The 22,725-nt window shown below is 38.4% G+C and overlaps 1 protein-coding gene across 12 annotated transcripts in view; it reads right to left on the minus strand.

Moving 5' to 3' along the window:
- HHAT (hedgehog acyltransferase) overlaps nucleotides 1–22,725 on the minus strand; it is a 388,363-nt gene that overhangs the window by 240,210 nt on the left and 125,428 nt on the right. The gene's annotated exons all lie outside the window — the stretch shown is intronic.

Consider the following 22,725-nt stretch of genomic DNA (forward strand, 5'->3'; position numbering starts at 1 on the left):
CTCCAAAGAATTACCCAACCTGCAGAACTCCCTACAGAATTGACTGGAGCTTCCATAAAGACTGCGTCACAGTTGGCTCCTTCCTCTGCCAGGCCCTCCTTCCACCCCTTTCCTCCCACAGGAATTAATTTCAAGAGAATACCCTAATAAACACCTACAAACTAGCCTCCCTGGGGAACCCAAATTACAACTACTAAGGGCATGATATCTTTAATTCCAAGAAATATGGTGTGGGCTGCCAAGGAGAGCTTAAAGAATGAGAGTAAGAGGAGAATGACAGGCTCCAATTTCTAAATTCTCAGCTTAGGGTATGGACTGAAATCCAGGGATCTTCTCAGCCTCTGCTAAAAACCATCTCTTATCTCTTGTAGTCAGCAGGCTCAATAAACAAAAAACCCCAGAAGTTTTATCCTTAGCTTTATTAAATTACAATGTCAGCTGAATTCTCACCCTTGCAAGGTATCTATAGACTGGGCTACCAATCTACAAAGAGTGAAACTCCTAAAAACTGAAATGGAGATTTAAGGTGATTAAGAAAAGCCCAAGTCCCCAAACCTCAGGGAGCATCACTTGCCAGCAGCGACAGCCCCTTTTTCCCTGTGTAAGGCTTTCAGATGAGGCTGATCTGGCCTTACCTGAAGACCCTTTTAATGAAGCCTCAGGAAGGAATTACTTTGCAAGAGAAGCAGATTTTCTTTTTTTATTATTATTATTATTATACTTTAGGTTTTATGGTACATGTGCACAATGTGCAGGTAAGTTACATATGTATACATGTGCCATGCTGGTGCGCTGCACCCACCAACTCGTCATCTAGCATTAGGTATATCTCCCAGTGCTATCCCTCCCCCCTCCCCCCACCCCACAACAGTCCCTGAAGTGTGATGTTCCCCTTCCTGTGTCCATGTGTTCTCATTGTTCAATTCCCACCTATGAGTGAGAATATGCGGTGTTTGGTTTTTTGTTCTTGCGATAGTTTACTGAGAATGATGATTTCCAATTTCATCCATGTCCCTACAAAGGACGTGAACTCATCATTTTTTATGGCTGCATAGTATTCCATGGTGTATATGTGCCACATTTTCTTAATCCAGTCTATCATTGTTGGACATTTGGGTTGGTTCCAAGTCTTTGCTATTGTGAATAATGCGGCAATAAACATACGTGTGCATGTGTCTTTATAGCAGCATGATTTATAGTCCTTTGGGTATATACCCAGTAATTGGATGGCTGGGTCAAATGGAATTTCTAGTTCTAGATCCCTGAGGAATCGCCACACTGACTTCCACAAGAGTTGAACTAGTTTACAGTCCCACCAACAGTGTAAAAGTGTTCCTATTTCTCCACATCCTCTCCAGCACCTGTTGTTTCTTGACTTTTTAATGATTGCCATTCTAACTGGTGTGAGATGGTATCTCATTGTGGTTTTGATTTGCATTTCTCTGATGGCCAGTGATGGTGAGCATTTTTTCATGTGTTTTTTGGCTGCATAAATGTCTTCTTTTGAGAAGTGTCTGTTCATGTCCTTCGCCCACTTTTTGATGGGGTTGTTTGTTTTTTTCTTGTAAATTTGTTGGAGTTCATTGTAGATTCTGGATATTAGCCCTTTGTCAGATGAGTAGGTTGCGAAAATTTTCTCCCATTTTGTAGGTTGCCTGTTCACTCTGATGGTAGTTTCTTTTGCTGTGCAGAAGCTCTTTAGTTTAATTAGATCCCATTTGTCAATTTTGGCTTTTGTTGCCATTGCTTTTGGTGTTTTAGACATGAAGTCCTTGCCCATGCCTATGTCCTGAATGGTAATGCCTAGGTTTTCAAGAAGCAGATTTTCTTCATCTCTCCTGCTCATCATGCCTCACTGTCTAGAAATGAGCCCCAGCATGCCCCAAGGGGCCTATTACAAGGCTTTCACTCCGAAAGAACCACAAGGTTTTTCTACTTTACATTGGCAAAACTCTGACCTATATATGTGGGAATGGATTCTGAGGAATCTAGATGGAGGGGAGAAGACTAAATAGATGGGGTGGAATGATCGATATGAGCACACTTACCAGCAAGTCAGGATTCTACATGCCAGCTGCAGCAGCTGGGAGTGGAGCTGACTGTATGAGTTTGGAAACCCAGACACCACAGCTGCCCATATGTATGGGGCTGAGATGCCAGAAATTCTTTGGGAAGTCAATAGAGGAAGTAATAGAATGATTTCAGGAGATAAGAATGTCAGAGTGGATTTATCATGTGTGACCTGCTAGCCCACTCCCTAATTATGCCCCCAAGAGAGCTCAGAAGACACTCCCTTCACTGAGAATTTGAGAAATAAATACATTAGTGAGGGGAGCACAAGCATCTCAGAAATGTGTTGCCAAGGCCATTCTCTGTGGGCTGAGGATGCTGTTAAGAGACAATGAAATTCTTTATTTCAATGCAGACACCAAACTCCTTAAGTAATAGACTAAATAATGCCACTTAACCCCAAGGTGACGTGTGCATGATGACCACAGTAAGCCACATGGCCTTCCTGGTGGTCAGATGCTCTGATTCACTGGGATTTTTGGAGAAGGGCAACTGATCATGAGGTCCATAGACCTTAGACAGACAGATACTCAAGTTGAACCTCTCTGTGTCTCCATTTCCTCACTGTAAAATAACGATACGATTCTATCTGCTCATAGGGCTGCTGTGAGAATTACATAGGCTAATATAAAGCTCTTAAAGCAGTGTTTGACACAGATTAAGTGCTCAATATGTGCTAGCTATCATTTCCACTACTGTTATTTTTATTGTCATTATATAATTGGCAAATAATCTAGTCTTAGTGAACAAGGCTTAACTTAAGCCACCATGATCATTTACCCAATTTCCAGACCTGAGTCAGTTCACAGATCTAAAGACCCTAAAATAGAGAGCCAAATAACCATAAGAAAAATCATGAATAGAGCATGCCAATAGGACCTACAAAATTAGGAGTGGCAGGTATACCAGATGCCTTAATAAGTATGAGCACATCAGAAATAAACATACATATATATACATGGGTATATCACTTCAGAGCAGTTTCTGGGAGTTCAAGATACAAGTAAAGGACAAGTTGGTCTACCTTATGCCACTACAAAGAGGCACAGTTCTGGTAGACCTCTTCGGAATTTGGAGGTGATATATACGTAACTGTGCATGCCACTCTAATTCATTCACCAGGTGAGCTATCCCTGACCACAGGACACCAAAGAACCATGTTACCTGAGTGGTCCATTATCAACTAGAGTTATCTGATCCACCTAGCCACAATATCAGGAAGCATTCCATTATCAATGGATACATACACATGTGTATACACACACACACACACACACACACACACACAAACATGGAGAATCCTGAGGTCACAATTAAGTTGCAGGAAAAAAGAACTCTTTCTTCCAATATGCTGACTCCTGCTATATGGCTATCCTTCTCTCATCCCAAACCTAAGGCCCCAAGAGGACTTGGCAGAGGAGGGGAAACAGCTCTGTTCACTGATGACTTCCCAAGATATGATGGAATCTGCTGGAAATGAACAGCTGCAACCTTACATGTGAGATGGCCCCGAAGGACAGCAAACAAGGAAACAGCCTCACAGTGGGTGGAATTTCAAGTGGTACATGCCATTGGCCAATTTGTCAGTAAGAATCTAAAACTGATTCATGGGAGTGTCCAATAGTTTCCTGGGATAGTTAGGATTGTGGAAGGAATTCTATTGGATAAATGTTAATAAGGAGACGTTTAAAATCGGGAAGAGGCATATAAATGAACAACTCAAAATGAGCCCAGTGGAGATATTTGTAACCCATGTAAATACTCAACAAAAGGGCCTGGCAGTCTAAATAACAAGGTGGCACGGCCTGTGCACATCAGCCAGTCTCTTTCCACAGCCGTCCTAATGGGCTCATCACCAAAGTAGCCGCAATGGCAGCAATGAAAGCTCTGCAAAGGATCAACAATGTGGACAGCCTCTCACCAAGATTAACCTGGCTACTCGCACAGCTGAATCCCTAATTTGCCGGTTTTCTATGACTTTCCATATTCTGGTATCAGGCTGATTACACTAGACCTCTTCTGTTTTAGAGGGGCCAGAGAGTCGTTCCTTATTCTCGATGTGAATCTGCTTTCCAAATTCACCAATGTGTCTGCCAGTTTCACCATCCATGGACATACTGACCATCTTAGTCACTGTCATGTTATCATACACAACATCACTTTTGTCTAATGACCTCACTTTGTAGCAAATGAAGTCAGATGATGGGCTATGGGATTCACTAGTCTTATCCCATCATTCAAAAGCAGTTAGCCTTACAGAATAGTCTATCAAAGATTCCCATATACATCATCATGTGACGTTGAGATTCTATCCCACAGGATATAGAATGTGCTCTGAGCCAGCAAACTCCATATGGTGCTCCTACCCATAATCTAAATATGTAGAGTCAGTATTCAAAGAGTGGAAGACGGAGTGGCATTTCACTATTACACCTTTTAATGTACTCCTAAGATATCCTCTTCCCATCCCTGCAACTCTGTGATGTGCTTGGTTAGAGGTCTTACCACACAGCAAAGAAGTGCTTCCACCAGGGGACAAAACAATGATTCTATCAAATCAAAACCTACTATCACCCAGCCATTTGGGGTTCCTCATGGAACTAGGAGAACAAGTGAAAGAGGAGTTACAGTACAAGCTGGGAGGCCTAACCCTTACTGTCAAAGGGAAATTGAGTTACTCCTACACAATGGAGGCAGGAGGAATATAAATGAAACTTAGGGGATTTTGTGGGGTATCACCTAGTATTGCCATGTCTACTGGTTAATGGAAAACAACAGCAGGACTTGCAATGGCTCAGACCTGTGAAGAACCAAAATTTGGATCACACCAGAGTTAAGAACCCCAACAGCAGAAGTACTAACTGAAGACAAAAAGAATACAGAATGAAGGGAAAAGTCACAAACCTCCTGATCAGGCCTAGAAATTGCTCTATCCCCATCAAAATACCAATGACAGTCTTCACAGAAATAGAAAAAACAATCCTAAAACTCATATGGAACTACAGAAGACCCCCAATAGCCAAAGTAATCCTGAGCAAAAAGAACGAAGTTGAAGGCATCAGACTATCTGACTTCAAAATATACTGCAAAGCTATAGAAACCAAATCAAGCATGGTACTGGCATTAAAAAAAAGACATACAGATCAATACAATAGGATAGAGAACCCAGATATAAATCCATGCATACACAGTGAATTCATTTTCAGCAAGGGTGCCAAGAACATACAATAGGCAAAGAGCACTCTCTTCAATAAATGGTGCTGGGAAAACTGGATAACCACATGCAGAAGAACCAAATTAGACCTCTATCTCTCACCTATACAAAAATTAATTCAAACCACACTGAAGACTTACATCCAAGACCTGCAACTATGAAACTGCTAGAGGAAAACACTGGGAAAATACTCCAGGACACTGGTCTGGGCAAAGATTCTAGGCAAGGCCTCAAAACCACAGGCAACAAAAGGAAAAATAGATAAATTGATTATATCAAGCTAAAAAGTTTCTGCACAGCAAAAGAAACAATCAACAAAGTGAACAGACATCCCACAGAATGGGAGAAAATATTTACAGACTATCTAACAAAAGATTAATAACCAGAATATACAAGGAGCTCAAACAACTCGACAGCAAAAAAAAGAATCCAATTTAAAAATGGACAAAAGACCTAAAAGACATTTCTCAAAAAATGACATACAAATGGCCAAAAAATATATGAAGAAGTGTTCAACATAACTAATCATTACAGAAATGCAAATAATCAAAGCCACAATGAGATATCATCTCATCCCAGTTAGGATGGCTTTTATCAAAAAAATAACAGATGCTGGTGAAGATGTAAAGAAAGGGGAAACCTCATACACTGTTGGTGGGAATGTAAACTACTACAGCCACTATGAAAAACAGTATAAAAACTCCCCCCAAAACACAAAAATAGAACCACCATATGATCTAGCAATTCCACTACTGGATATACACCCCACAGAAAGGAAATCAACATGTCAAAGCAATATCTGTACTCCCCATGTTTATTGCAGCATTATTCACAATAACCAAAATATGAAATCAACCTAAATGTCCATTAACGAATGAATGGAGTTAAAAAATTTAAATATATACACAGTGGAATATTATTCAGCCATAAAAAAGAATGAAATTCTGTCATTTATAGAAACATGAATGGAACTGAAGGTCATTATGTTAAGTGAAATAAGCCAAGCACAAAAAGATAAACATTGCATGTTCTCACTCACATGTCAGAGATATAAAAGTGAATCTCATCAAGATAGAGTAGATTGGTGATTTACCAGAGGCTGGGAAGGGTAAGCAGGAGGGGAGGATGAAGATAGGTTGATTAATGGGTACACATATACACTTAGAAGACAGAAGACCTGCTGTCCAATAGATCAACAGGGTAACTATAGTTAACATTAATTGATTGTACATTTCAAAACAGCAAGAAAATAATTCAAATGTTCCTAGCATTTAAAAAGGTAAATAAGGTAATGGAGATCTCAATTACTCTGATTATATGAATGTATCAAATTATCACATATACCCCCAAAATATGTACGTCATATATCAGTTTTAAAAGTTAAAAAGTTTTCTTAATGAAAAACATAAAAATTAGCTCTAAACAATTACCTGTATTTTCTTATTTGCTGTGTAATGCATTTACATGTAAATTTTAACTGATATTTCTCTTTATTCCCATCTCTTTCCCCTTCTATTTAATATAAAGTGTGTCAATGGTAGCTAACTCTACAACTGAGCCCACAGTTGTAGGATATTAACATTATGGCCAAATTCCAGGAGATGTGGACACTCCTTTGAGCCCACTGAGAGCCTGGACTTGAATAGTTACTTGGGGAAAGAGATGTGTGTATTTTCAGCTGTATAAAAGATAGCGTGTGTCTTCCTGAAGGTGTTCAGTCTGTGGTATACCGCTTGAGGACTATATCTAATAACATCTCCTTGCTTAAACTTAAACCTTGTTTGAACTCGGCAGACATGGAAAGGAGCTGCTCAGTATCCTCTTCCTGAACATTCCTGCATATTAAGATAATTCAGCCTCCCATTGGCCTTCAGAAAGCTATAATCACTATCACATTTCCCACTAGTTTCTGATTGCTTTTAGTTACTGAAAGCAGAAACATTTAAAATTTCCCCCAAACTACGTCTATTTTCTCACATCTGATTATTCTTCAACCCTGGTCTATATTCCCCAAAATGAACAGTGGCAACCATGACCAAAGTCAATCATGACTCATTTGCCAAAACTGAAACAGAATTTCTTCAGTCCCCTCTTACTTGGCCTCTCTTCAACTTCTGATAAATTGTGTACCTTCTTCTTTTTTAAACCTTCACAAGACACTTGTTTACTTCCTCATTAATTAATATTCCTTCTGATTCATTGATCGCCCTCTTTTTCTATCTACCTGTCAAATATTAGTGTTCTCTAAAGTTCTATCCTTCCAGTAAGATATGTCTAATGCAGGTGCTGGGCCAGCCACAGTGGAGGCAGAGGTAACCCCATGTAGACTGGTACAACGCTGGGTGGACAACATCCACAGCCCAATGCCCTGCCCAGGCAGTGCTCAGGGAGCAGATCTTCCTGGAGTCTGGCCTCTGCCTGAGAGCCTAATTACAGCAGCTCTAACCCTCACTAGAAATTGAAGGAGAAGGTTAAAATTAATAATCTTCATCAACATCACCCTGAAAAGAGAGAAAAATAAATGGGAAGAAAATTTTACTTTGATATCTCCAGGAGAGGATTAAGGGAAATGAAAGAAAAACAAATGTCGCCCTGTTGCCATGGAGCTCCCAATGTCCTCTCAATCACAGTGAGTAGCAACGGAGCCCTGACAGACAAGCAGCCACCACTGTTTTTTTCCACCCCCACCACGAAAGGATTGAACACCTTCTATGGAGTATGTGAATATCTCTCTCCTTTGATTAACCACATCAAATCAATCCCACGAGAAACAACCTCTATTTATATTCTCTATTTCTGTTAACTTTGCAGCGATCCCTTTTTGGAACAATAATGTACGATGCGTGATTTCCCTTTGCTGCCTTATGCAAAATCTTGCATCAATCACTCATCTGGATATCTGGCTGCTCACGCTAACACCAATCTGATGTCAATTGCCAGGCAGAGTCCCTGTGAAATTTTACTTCACCTGAACCTGCACGTGAAGTACTCATTAAGCACCTGTGCTGTGAGTGCTGCAGGAGAAAGACCCCAGAGGGAGTGGTATAGGTGCATCTCTAAAGCAGCTCTCAGTCAGCTTGGGGTGTTCAGAGGGGGTCATTCCTGGACAGGGTAGAATGTTACCCAGTCCTGAGATTTAGAGATGAAGGATCTGTTGTATATCTTCTTCCATGTAAGACAAAGAGGTATCTTTTACTGTCTGTGCTGCTGCCTCACGCTTAACTGCAACTTTTGGATGGAAAAAAGGGCCATCATGGAAGGAGAGCCCTGCCATCGAGAGGTTAAAAGTGACAGAATAAAAAAAATTACAGTATCTCTGTATTAGTTCAGAAGGAAATCAGAGGCTGCCACCAGGGCCCAAAGCCCACATGCCTTCTGCAAACCTTATAACCCCCTTATGCTTATTTTATCTTTCTGAAACATCTCAAGAAGGATTAGCACCAAAACCTTGAAGCTGAAGGTGCCCATGTGCTGGAAAGAAAGGGGGTATTTGCCATGCTATACTCCACACCATGGCAGCCTGGAGAGATGGAGACCCTGAGGAGCGGCCTGGAAATAGCAGGTCCACCAGAAGGAAAAAAGATGCAGTCAGGACCCACTGGGCTATGTGACAGCAAGGCCATCTGAGACTACGTGGCAGCTAAGTCATCATTTAACACAACTAAAGCAGCATATTAGCTTCTGCCTCTATTTTTTCACCTTTGATTTATTCTACAGCCCTGGTCTTTAGTCCCCCAAAATGAACAACATCAACCGTGACCAAAGTCAATTATGACCTCCCATTTGCCAAAATGAAAGACTCTCTTAAATCCCCTCTTACGCAGCCTCCTTTCAACCTCTGATAAATTGAGCTTTCTTCTTGCAACCTTCACAAAACCATTGGCTTCCTCCTTTGTTTATTAACATTCCTTCTCATTCGTTACTGACTCCTCTTTTTCAACTCACCTCTTAAATTTTAACATTCCCTAAAGTTCTATACTTGGCCCTCCTTTATTCTCATTCTACACATTTTTCAAGGGTGGCCTCAGTTATCACATGTGTGCAACAGTTCCCACGTACCTGTCTCCATTGCCAATCCCACTCCTGAGCTCCAGTCGCATCTAACTATATAGTTGTCCTCTGTATCCCTGGGAAATTGGTTCCCAGAACCCCTACAGATACCAAAATCCATGGATGCTCACTTTTCAGGGACACTTTTCAGAATGAAAGGAACTATTAATAATGATATCAGGACAACAGATATAGAATAGGACTGCAAAATGGGATATTTGGTCACTCTACAAATCATAAGCCTCAAATTAACTGTTTTAAGAGTGGAATAAAACAATTATAACATTTAAATCTTCTATTTTCTTGGCTGCCTATTATACTACTTTTCAAATTTTCCAATTTGAAACACTACACTGCTACTTTGTATTCAGAAGTAGTTGCTCTAATACAAAGTACTGGCTGCCTCCCAAACAACTCTCTTCCCCCAATCCTTGCCATTGGATGGGGAATTTCATTCCCATGTCCAACCTCTTCCCCATAGTAACCTGGAAGAAATTACTGGTTACAACTAATCATGGGATGATTATAATATGACCATATGACCCAGATGATGCAGTTATGGCCACAAGGTACATAAATGGGGAAGCTGCTGGAGATGCTTCTTGAGAGATTTCTTCCTTCTTAAAAACAGGTACAGTGGAATTTCCATTTCTGGCAATATAACAGACTGTCCCATCTTGAAAATCATGCCAATGGAGAACACCTAAGAAATGCTAAATGAAATATGTGAAAGCATCTTTTTCAAATATATATTTGAGCTGTTTGGAAAAGTCCTTGGAGACCAAAAAAATATATATAAAGCAAGAGCAGAAAAATGAGTGAGCGGTCGTGCATGTCTTTACCCTGGGAGAACCTGCCAGGCTGCAAAGACCTAGGCTTTGCTTTCCACAAGCCACATGTGGGGATAGGTGGCAGTCCTGGGAGCCCATACACGTAGGAGGTTAGAGTGACAGCCCACATAAATCCAGATTTCCAAAGCCCAAAATTCCCATTGCCTGTGTGTCCCCTCAAAACCCCAAGCCAGAAATTTAAGCGGCACCACGTTGGTAGTAACTCCAAGCACCTGGCAGAAATAAACCTAAATATTCTCTGGATGAATGTATTCCAAACACAGACACCAAAGAATTCCCAAGGACAAAGCAGCAATTAACATGGGCTCACAATCAAACATCCCAAAATATGGGTGAGAACTGACAGACGTAAAACGGATAATCAGACTAACAAAGATTGCAGATGTAGAATTACCAGCTATAGAATATAAGATAAATATGTTTATCATGTTTGAAAACATAAGAAGTAAACTTGAAAGAATATGCAAGGAAAAGAAACTATAAGACCTCAGATACAAAAAAGCATCAAAGAGAACTTCTAAATATAAAAAATAGGACTGATAAATCAAAAAGACAAAAAGCAAATTCAAAATCAGAAGAATTTAACCAAATATCAAATCAGTAATATGAACACACATTAAAAAGCATTATTTCAAATGGCTTTTGAATACAGAGCACTCAGTATACCTCTACTCTAAGAGAAAAAAGAACTGAAATGATTCTTAAATGTTATTCAGTGATTTTTTGTCAAAATGTTGAGCATTATAATTTTGAAACTACTCATAGTGTCACCACAAACAATACGCTCATGTAATTAGAAACTATGATCTTCATTAATAAAGAGAAAAGGTACAAGTATAAAATCAAAGTTGCTAAGAAAAAACATAGTAATGTTAAATTTGAATTTAAAATCTCAGTATGAACTCACATTTTATAAAACTCGTGTTTTTATAAAGCCATATTCCCCAAGTCTACTCGCTGGAAATTTTCAGGCCTCCGAAAAATAACACCCCTGTAGTAATGGACAGACTCGGATCTTGACTCCTAAATATAATTCCTCCACTAAAAGGAATCAAGGCTCCTTTGAAGATTTGGCTGATTCCAATACAGGGCTAAGGAAAATATAAGGTGAGCACTGGGATATCTTTCAGTTCCAGAAACTAAGGAAACAGAGGCAAATAAAGGCTCATCAAGAGAACACAGAAGCCAGCTTGACCAAATTTGGGACAATTTTAGCATCCAAAAGGAAAATTACTACATTGAATTGTAAAATATAAAATTATTTGACACTACTATTGAAGGAGAATATTTCACTGAACTCCTTATTCTATAAAATGATGTTTAAAGAGGAACGATTACACATTTGCCCTGGCTTTTTATGAGAAACTGCATTCAGCTCCAGTTTATGATGGAAAAGTCTTCTTTAAAGAAGAATGCCAGCTACCAAATGCAAGCATAATGATAGATTTGGAAAATCAGCATTTCAAACTCCCACTCAAAAAACTGATTCAAGCAAGTTTCACCAAAAAAATGTTAAAACTATTCACTAACACTATTTTGCAAGTTATTGGGGAAGAAGATATTCAGATAGCACTGAATTAACACCTCACATGTTGCTTGCTAATTGCAAAGGGATAAATGTACCTTTACAAGGGAGAGATCTGGCACCACCACCATACGCAAGTGATTTGACTTAGCGATGCAAACAGAGGGGACCACCTGACATTATACGCATCCCACAGATACAATATGAAGCATACAGCATTCTATATGAAGTTATTTTTGCAAAAAAAAATTGTTTTATTAAATCAGGACTCTAGAGGATCTAGATCTAACTTTCAGTTTACAGAAACAGACGGGATAGAAGAACAAATTTAAGAATAACGCAATTTTAAAAAGTCAAATCCAGTGTGTGGGACATTCTATAAGACAATAGGTCTGGACTCCTCAAAAAGTCATATCATTTTAAAACATGGTTGAACTATTCTAGATCAAAGTAGACTAATAGACATGAAACCAAATGATGCATTTGGCTGATTCTGGGTTGACAAAATAGCTTTAAAATACATTTGGAGACAACTAGGAAAATGTGAAGATAGACTAGATATTAGATATTAGAAAAGTACTATTATCAAGTGTGATATGTAATTGCAGTTAGGTAGGAGAATGATACTCAGGGGCAAAAATTAACAACTGTTGGATCTACATGGTGGATCCATTGTGTTTGTTATATAATTCCTTCAAACATTCTAGATATTTAAAATTTCTCATAAGAATTGGGGAAAAGTTTAAGTATCATCTTATGACTTCATAGGTGACATGATAGGTATTGTAGCTAAAAATAATTAACCTTTTTAATCTATGAAGCTTTTCCTTTTGCCGGGGGTGGGTGGGGGTGGGGGGAGAAGCAGGGGACAGAGTCTCACTCTGTTGCCCAGGCTGCTGGAGTGCAGTGGTGTGATCATAGTTCACCACAGCCTTGACCTCCTGGGCTCAAGTGATTCACCCATCTCAGCCTCCTGAGTAGCTGGCACTACTGGCACGCACTACCACCCTGGCTAATTTTTGTATTTTCTGTAGAGATGGGGTTTTGCCATCTTGCCCAGGCTGGTCTCAAACTCCTGGACTCAAGCCATCCACTCGCCTTAGCCTCCCAAAGTGCTGGGATTATAGGCATGAGCCACCACACCTGGACCATGAAGGTTTTTGATTTAACTTTTAGTTTATAAGAAACAGAAGGGATAAAGGAATATGCTAAATGACATTATAAGAAGTCAGGTGATAGAACATTCTTTAAGACAACTGGCCTGGTCCCTTCAACAAGCTGGTGTCATAAAAAGGGATGGTGCTAAATAAGACAGTCTTAAGGAACAAAACAACTAGATCCAATGTGTAGTCCTAGATTGGATACCAGCTTGGCCAAAGCAGATATAAAGGACCTTAGTAAAATTTGATTACTGTCTGGGTATCAAACAAGAATGAAAATTTAGTAATGTGAAAGGATAGAGATCATTAACTAAAATGAATCTTAGACTACAAAATTATATATATGTAGTATAAGCTCATTTGGGGGAAAACAAATGTGTATATAAAGAACTATAGGAAAAAAATGATGTGGAAGGACAAGTATTGAGAGTTTATCAGTAGTGATCTCTGGATAGACAATACAATGCTTCCATTGTAAAATTGTGGATGGACGGAAATGAAAAACAGAAAAAAGCAGGGATTGTAATCCTAATTTCTGACAAAACAGACTTTAAACCAATGAAGTTCAAAAAAGACAATGAAGGACATTATATTATGGTAAAGGATTCAACTCAACACGAAAATCTAACTGTCCTAAATATATATGCACCCAACACAGGAGCACACATATTCATAAAACAAGTTCTTAGAGACTTTCAGAGAGACTTAGACTCCCCCACAATAATGGGAGACTTTAACACACCACTGACAATATTAGACAGATCATCTAGACAGAAAATTAAAGACATTTAGGACCTGAACTCAGCACTAGATCAAATGGACCTGATAGATACCTGCAGAACTTTCCACCCAAAAACAACAGAATATACATTCTTCTCATCATCACATGGCACATACTCTAAAATCGATCACATAATCAGAAAACACTCCTCAGCAAATGCAAAAGAACTGAAATCATAACATAGTCTCTTGGACCACAGCACTATCAAATGACTAATCAAGGCTAAGAAATTCACTCAAAACCATAAAATTACATGGAAATTGAATGACCTGCTCCTGAATGACTTTTGGGTAAATGAAGAAATTAAGGCAACAATTAGCAAGTTCTTTCAAACTAACCAGAATAAAAATACAACATACCAGAGTCTCTGGGACACAGCTAAGGCAATGTTAAGAGGGAAAGTTATAGCACTAAACACCTACAACAAAAAGTTAGAAAGATCTCAAGTTAATAACCTAACATCAAAACCAAAAGAACTAGAGAACCAAGAACAAACCAATCCCAAAGCTAGCAGAAGACAAGAAATAACCAAAATCAGAGCTGAACTGAAGGGATTAGAGACTTGAAAGGTCAGTGAATCCAGGAATTGGTTTTAAAAAAAAAAATTAATAAAATAGACCACTAGCTAGACTAATAAAGAAAAGAGAGAAGATTCAAATGAACACAATAAGAAACAAGGGGGATATTACCACTGACCCCATAGAAGTACAAACAACCATCAGAGAATATTATTAATATGTCAAACTAGAAAATCTAGAAGAAAGTTATCATTTCCAGGACACATACACCCTCCGAAGACTGAACCAGGAAAAGAACTGAATTCCTGAACAGACCAATAAGAAGCTCTGAAACTGAGGCAGTAATAAATAACTTACCAACCAAAAAAAGCCCAGAACCAGATGGATTCACAGCTGAATTATACCAGATGTACAAAAAAGAGCTGGCACCATTCCTACTGAAACTATTCCAAAAAATTGAGAAGGAGAGATTCCTACCTAATTCATTCTATGAGGCCAGCATCATCCTGATACCAAAACCTGGCAGAGATACAAAAGAAGAAAACTTCAGGCCAATATCCTTGTGTACATCAATGCAAAAATACTCAACAAAATACTGGCAAACTGAATCTACCACCACACTAAAAAGCTTATCCACCACAATCAAGTAGGCTTTATCCCTGGGGTGCAAGGTTGACTCAACATATGCAAATCAATAAATGTAATTCATTACAAAAACAGAACTAAAGACAAAAACCACATGGTTATCTCAATAGATGCAGAAAAAGCTTTCAATAAAATACAACATCCATTCATGGTTAAACACTCTCAATAAACTAGGTATTAAAGGAACATACCTCAAAATAATAAAAGCCATCTATGACAAACCCACAGCCAACATCATACTGAATGGGCGAATGCTGGAAGCATTCCCCTTGAAAACTGGTACAAGATAAGGATGCTCTCTCTTACCACTGCTATTCAACATAGTATTGGAAGTTTTGGCTGGGGCTATCAGGCAAGAGAAAGAAATAAAGTGTATCCAAATAGGAAGAGAAGAAGTAAAACTACCCCTGTTTGTAGGTGACATGATCCATGTTGAGAAAATGCCATCGTCTCAGCCCAAAAGCTTCATAAGCTGATAAACAACTTCAGCAAAGTCTCAGGATACAAAATCAATGTGCAAAAATCACTAGCATACCTATATACCAACAACAGTCAAGCTGAGAGCCAAATCAGCAACAAACTACCATTCACAACTGCCACAAAAAGAATAAAATACCTAGCAATGCAGCTAACTAGGGAAGTGAAAGATAGCTACAAGTATAACTACAACCCACTGCTCAAAGAAACCAGAGATGATACAAAACAAATGGAAGAACATTCCATGCTCGTGGATGGGAAGAATCAATATTGTGAAAATGGCCATACTGCTCAAAGCAATTTATAGGTCCAATGCTATTCCTATTAAACTACCATTGACATTCTTCACAGAACTAGAAAAAAACTATTTTAAAATTCATATGGAACCAAAGAAGAGCCCATATATCCAAGGCAATCCTAAGCAAAAAGAACGAAGCTGGAGGCATCACGCTACCCAACTTCAAACAACACTAAAGGGCAATAGTAACCAAAACAGCATGATAATGATACAGAAACCGACACATAGACTGGCGAAACAGAATAGAGAACCCAGAAATAAGGCCACACATGTACAACTATATGAACTTCAACACACCTGGCAAAAACAAGCAATGGGGAAATAATTCCCTACTCAATAAATGGTGCTGGGTAACCAGCTAGCCATAGGCAGAAGACTAAAACTGGACCCCTTCTTTATAGCACATACAAATATTAACCCAAGATCGATTAAAGACATAAATATAAAACCCAAAACTATAAAAATCCTGGAAGACAATCTAGGCAATACCATTTGGGACACAGGCATGGACAAAGACTTCATGACGAAGAGGCCAAAAGCAAATACAACAAAAGCAAAATTGACAAATGGGATCTAATTAAAGAGCTTCTGCACAGCAAAACAAACTATCAACAGAGTAAACAGACAACCTACAAAATGGGAGAAAATTTTTGCAAACTATGCATCTGACAAAGGTCTAATGTCTAGCATCTCAAAGAACTTAAATTTACAAGAAAAAATAAACAATCTCATTAAGTAATGGGCAAAGGACATAAACAGACTTTTCAAAAGAAGACATACACGTGGCCAACAATCATGTGAAAAAAAAAAGCTCAGCATCACTGCTCATTAGACAAATGCAAATCAAAACCACAATGAGATCCCATCTCATACCAGTCAGAATGGCTGTTATTAAAAAGTCCAAAAATAACAGATGCTGGCCAGGTTGTGGAGAAAAAGAAACACTTATACACTGTTGGTAAGAGTGTAAATTAGTTTAACCATTATAGAAGACAGTGTGCCAATTCCTGAAAGACCTAAAGACAGAAATACCATTTGACCCAGCAATCCCATTACTGGGTATATACTGAGAGGAATATAAATAGTGCTGTTACAAAGACACACTCGCCTATGTTCATTGCAACACTATTCACAATAGCAAAAACATGGAATCAACCTAAATGCCCATCAATGATAGCCTGGATAAAGAAAATGTGGTACATATACACCATGGAATACTATGCAGCCATAAAAAAGAACAATATCATGTCCTTTGCAGGGACATGGTTGGAGCTGGAGGCATAGATGGGAACAACATGCACTGGGGCCTATCATGGGGTGGAGGGTGGGAGGAGGGAAAAGATCAGGAAAAATAACTAATGAGTACTCAGCTTAATAGCTGGGTGATGAAATAATCTGTACAAAAAAAAAACCCATGGCACAAATTTACCTATGTAATAAACCTGCACATGTACCCCTGAACATAGAGAGTTAAAAAAAAAAAAGGAAAAACCTAAAGACTCTACCAAAAAAACTATTTGAATTGATAAACAAATTCAGTAAAGTTGCAGGGTACAATTATACAAAAATCAGTATCATTTCTATACACCAACAGTGGACTAAAGAAATCAAGAAGGCAATCCCATTTCTAATAGCTAAAAAAAAAGTAAAATAACTAGGAGTAAATTTAAGGTGGTGAAGACCTTCACAAGGAAAACTGCAAAACGCTGATGAAAGAAATACTAACACTGAAGAGGATACAAAGAAATGGAAAAACATCCCATACTCATGGATTGAAAGAATATTGTTCAAATGACAATACTACTCAAAGCAATTGATAGATTTAATACAATTCCTATCAAAATACCAGTAACATTCTTCACAGAAATAGAAGAAAAAAACCTAAAAATTGTGTGGAACCACAAAAGATTCTGACTAGCCAAAGCAATTCTGAGCAAAAAGAACAAAGCTGGAGTCAGAATACTGCCAGACCTCAAAATATACTACAAAACTATAGTAACCAAAACAGCATGGTACTTGCATAGAAACAGGCATGTAGATCAATATAAAAGAATAGAAAACCCAGAAATTAATCCACATATCTACAGCCAACTGATTTTTGACAAAGATGCCAAAAACACTCATTAAGGAAAGGACAATCTGTTCAACAAATGGTACTGAGAAAACTAGATACCCATACGCAGAAGAATGGAACCAGACCCCCACCTCTCACACTCAAAATAGATCAAAGACCTGTGTGTATACCTGAAGCAATAAAAATACTAGAAGAAAGCATTAGGAGAATCCTCAGGACATTGGTCAGGGAAAGATTTTATAAATAAGACTTCTAAAGCACAGGCAACAAAAGCAAAAATAAACAAATGGGATATATCAAACTAAAAAGCTTCTGCAAAGAAAAGGAAACAACAGAGTGAAAAGACAACTTACAGAATAGGAGAAAATACTTGCAAACTACATATCCAACAGGTGATTAATATCCAGAATATACAAGGAACTCAGACATCTCAACAGCAAACAAAACAATCTGATTTAAAAATGGGCTAATGATCTGAACAGATATTTTCTCAAAAGAAATGGTCAATAAATATGGGAAAAGCTCAATATCACTAATCATCAGGGAAATGCAAATCAGAACCATAATGGGATATTATCTCACCCCAGAGTTAGGATGACTATTATGAAAGTGGCCAAAAAAATAACAAATGGTGATGAGGATGAAGAGAAAAGCGAATTCTTACACATTGTTGGTGGGAATGCAAACTAGTATAGCCACTATGGGGAACAGTATGGAAGTCCTTCAAAAAACTACAAATGGAACTACCATATGATCCAGCAATCCCACTACTGTGAATTTATCCAATGAAAAGGAGATCATTATATTCAAGAGACATCTATACCCCATGTTTACTGTAGCACTTTTCACAACAGCCAAGATATGTAATCAACCTAGGTGTCCAACAACAGATAAATGGATAAAGAAAATGTGGTATTTAAAGCTGGGCGTGGTGGCTCGTGCTTATAAACCCAGCACTTTGGAAGGCTGAGGCAGGCAGACCACTTTAGGTCAGGAGTTCGAGACCAGCCTGGCCAACGTGGTGAAACACTGTCTCTACTAAAAATATAAAAATTAACCAGGTGTGGTGGCAGGCACCTGTAATCCCAGCTACTCAGGAGGCTGAGGTAAGAGAATACTTGAAACCAAGAGGCAGAGGTTGCAGTAAGCCGAGGTCATGCCACTGTACTCCAGCCTGGGTGACGGAGCAAGACTCCATCTCAGAAAAAAAGAAAATGTGGTATTTTTACACCATGGAATACCATGCCACCATAAAAAAGAATGAAATTTTGTCGTTTGAGACAACAAAAATGGAACTGGGGGACATTCTGTTAAGTGAAATAAGCTAGAAACAGAAAGTTAACACCACATATTCTCACTCATAGGTGGAAGATAATAAATGTTCACACAGAAGTGAAAAAACAGAAGAGAAAATACTAGAAGCTGGAAAGGGAGGGATAGGGAGAGATTTGTTAAAAGACACAAAATTACAGTACGTAGAAGGAATAAGTTCTAGTATTCTATAGTACAGTAGGATAACTAGAGTTAATAATATATTACATAGTTTCAAATAGCTAGAAGGAAAATACTGAATGTTCCCAACACAAAGAAATGATAACCATTTGTGATGATGGATATGCTAATCACCCTGATCTGATCACCATACACTGTATGTATCAAAACATCACTATGTACCCCATGAGTATGTACAATTATTATTTGTCAATTTAAAAAATTATTTTGGATGGTTTATATTTTATCAGTCTATGATGCAAATGTACACAATAACTAAAGATTTTATTTTTAACTTTAAAAGCTTTAGAAGAAAATGGAGAATATTTTTATCATCTTGGAGTAGGAGACAATCATTTCTGAAAGACCCAAAAAAGTAAAAATGATAAATAAAAATGACTAAATGCAACTGCATTAAAATAAAGCCTTTTATGTTGTCAAAAAACAACATAAAAACATTAGAAGTCAAACCACAAACCAAAAGATGTCAATATTTGCAACTACACATGACTTTTTTTAAATATAAATTTTATGAATCTATAAGAAAAAGACAGAAATCCCATTAGAAAAATGGGCAAAAGTTAACAGTTATTTCATTAGAAATTATATGCCAGGCCAGGCACAGTGGCTCATAGCTGTAATCCCAGCAATTTGGGAGGCCGAGGTGGGTGGATCACTTGAGGTCAGGAGTTCAAGACCAGCCTGGACAACATGGTGAAACCCTGTCTCTACTAAAAATACAAAAATTAGCTGGGCATGGTGGTGCACGCCTGTAATCCCAGCTACTCGGGAGGCTGAGGCATAGAATTGCTTCAACTCAGGAGGTGGAGGTTACAGTGAGTTGAGATCACCCCACTGTACTTCAGCCTGGGTGACAGAGTGGGACTGTCTCAAAAATAATTAAGAAATGATATACCAAAGTCCTTTAAGCCTATGAAAAGATGCTCAAACTTATTAGTAACCAAGGAAAGGCAAATTAAAACTATGAGATAAAATTCACACCACCAGATTATCAAAATTAAAAGATATGTGAATTTCTGGGTTCTCTATTCTTTTATATTGATCTATGTGCCTGTTTTTATGCCAGTACCATGATGTTTTGGTTACTACAGCTTTGTAGTATATTTTGAGATCTGGCAGTGTTCTGACTCCAGCTTTGTTCTTTTTGCTCAGATTGCTTTGGCTATTCAGGATCTTTTTTGGTTCCACACAAATTTTAGGTGTTTTTTTTTTCTATTTCTGTGAAGAATGTCACTGGTATTTTGATAGGGGTCGTATTAAATCTATAAATTGCTTTGAGTAGTATCAAGTGTTGGTGAGAATTTCAAGCAATGGAAACACACTGCCGAGAAGAGCATAAATTGGTTTAGCCAAATTAAAAAATAATTTTTCTTATAAATCTGAACAAATATACTACCCACAATACTTATTTCAAAATACATATATATTTGAGCAATGTTTGACAAACTGGATAGTGACTCACCCAATTCAGAGATTCGAATATTTTAAAATATTCCAATATTTTAAAATAGAATAATATGGAACCGAAAATATCAGTCAGTATTCACTGCAGGTGGTTCAAGGTAAAGTATGGCTTTGTGAGAGTTTACACACACACACAGACATGCATACACTCATGCACACACCTATAATGCAAAATGTGTTTCTTACTGTGGGTAATGTGCCAAAGAGTTTGAAAGTTATGGCCCTACAGGGAAACCCTTACACATGAGCTCCAAGAGACACAGAAATGGCATTATATGGAATAGCAAAACCCTGTAAAAAAAACTCAAATGTCCTCGTATATGTAGAATGGACAAATAACTTCTTGTATATGGATACACTGGAATGCTATACAGCGGTGAAAATAAGTGGTACCTAGTTACATGTATTAACATGAATGCTTCTCAAAAACATAATGTTAAACAAGAAAACCAAGTCACAGAACATACATAACAAGTATGAATCTATTCATACGAAGAGATGTTAACATATGCAATTTTAAGGATTTAACTGTGGTAAAAGTACAACGAAAACGAAGAAAAGGAGAAATACAATATTCAGGATATCTTTTCACAGAGGGTAATAGAGGCTGATGGGATTAGGAGTACAAACTAAGGGCTTCTACGATTCTGGTTAGTTCTTAAGCTGAATGGTAGACATACAAAAGGTGTGTTGGTGACATCAGAGTCACAAAATTTACCACCCCTAGAGTGCTGATCTTAAGTATCATTGTTATATGGAATAACGTCCTTATTGTTTAAGCCCCATTTTGAGTTGTGTCTTCCATTACTTTTAGTTTAAAAACCCTCAAGCTGAAACAGTCCCTTAGTTTGTGTCCCGTACAACTGGGATCTGACTTAGTATAAGCTATCGTTTAATCATATTCTGTTTGTCTAATTGTATCATTAAAACTTTACAATATTAGCAACTCCAAACTATAAAAAACTTTATTTCGAAGAAAGAGACTATCATTAAACTAGCTTAGCATTTTTTCAGTCTTAAAGGTTTCTTCCTTGGAAGCATTCTGATTAAGTACATGTGATACCAAGAACAATCAAGATTTGTTTAAGAAGATCTATGAAATGTTAAACAGATAAAGAGGGAGTCGGGCTTGTACTCTTGCCCTCAGCAGGGAACAGCTTGATCTGCCTGGAGGATCACACAGTTATTGGAGCTACAGGCTGGAGGTCAGAGCACAGGCAGAAGTCAGCCACTGCGGGAGTCCTCAAAAGGAGAGAGAACAAGGAAGTGAAGAGATTTTATTCAGAAAAGGGCGTGGGCTCTGCTGTTTTGGCCAGAGGAATAAAGAACAGTGGTTTTTCCACAGACAAATCCTGTACTGGAGACTAGCCCTGCTGAGGAAGTAAGACTTCCATACCACCTCCCTGGCAAACACACAGGAAAGGGTAGATAAGGAAAGGGGATCTACAGAGGGAAATACAAACACGCCATTTATTCTATCCCCTAGACACTGTACAAGGTACACCCTCAATGTGCAGCACTGCCTAATATCCTCCTATTATTCCACAAAGCTACGTCTCCCTATTTTACAGATGAGGGTGCTGGAGCTGAGAGGTTAAGTAAACTGCCAAGGTTACCCACCAGTCATTGGTGAAGCTGAAACCCAAACCTATGGCTGTGTGATCCTGAAACTCATTCTTTTTTTGAGACAGAGTCATGCTTTGTCACCCAGGCTGGAGTGTGGTGGCATGATCTTGGCTTACTGCAACCTCCGCCTCCCAGATTCAAGTGATTCTCCTGCCTCAGCCTCTGGAGTAGCTGGGATTACAGGTGTCTCTCACCACACCCAGCTAATTTTTGTATTTTTAGTAGAGACATGAATTCACCATCTTGGCCAGGCTGTTCTCAAACTCCTGACCTCAAGTGATCTGCCTGCTTCAGCCTCCCAAAGTGCTTGGATTACAGGCATGAGCCACCACACCCAGCCTCATATTCTTTAATACCTTATGCACAAAGAACAAGGAGGACTGTGGAACAACTCAATCTTGGAGTATTCTCTCTTAGAATGAACTCAAAGCTGCCCCCAGCAACTCCTGCCTTCTACTGC

Source organism: Pongo pygmaeus, chromosome 1 (genome assembly GCF_028885625.2).
Source record: "Pongo pygmaeus isolate AG05252 chromosome 1, NHGRI_mPonPyg2-v2.0_pri, whole genome shotgun sequence".
Classification (NCBI taxonomy): Eukaryota; Metazoa; Chordata; class Mammalia; order Primates; family Hominidae; genus Pongo; species Pongo pygmaeus.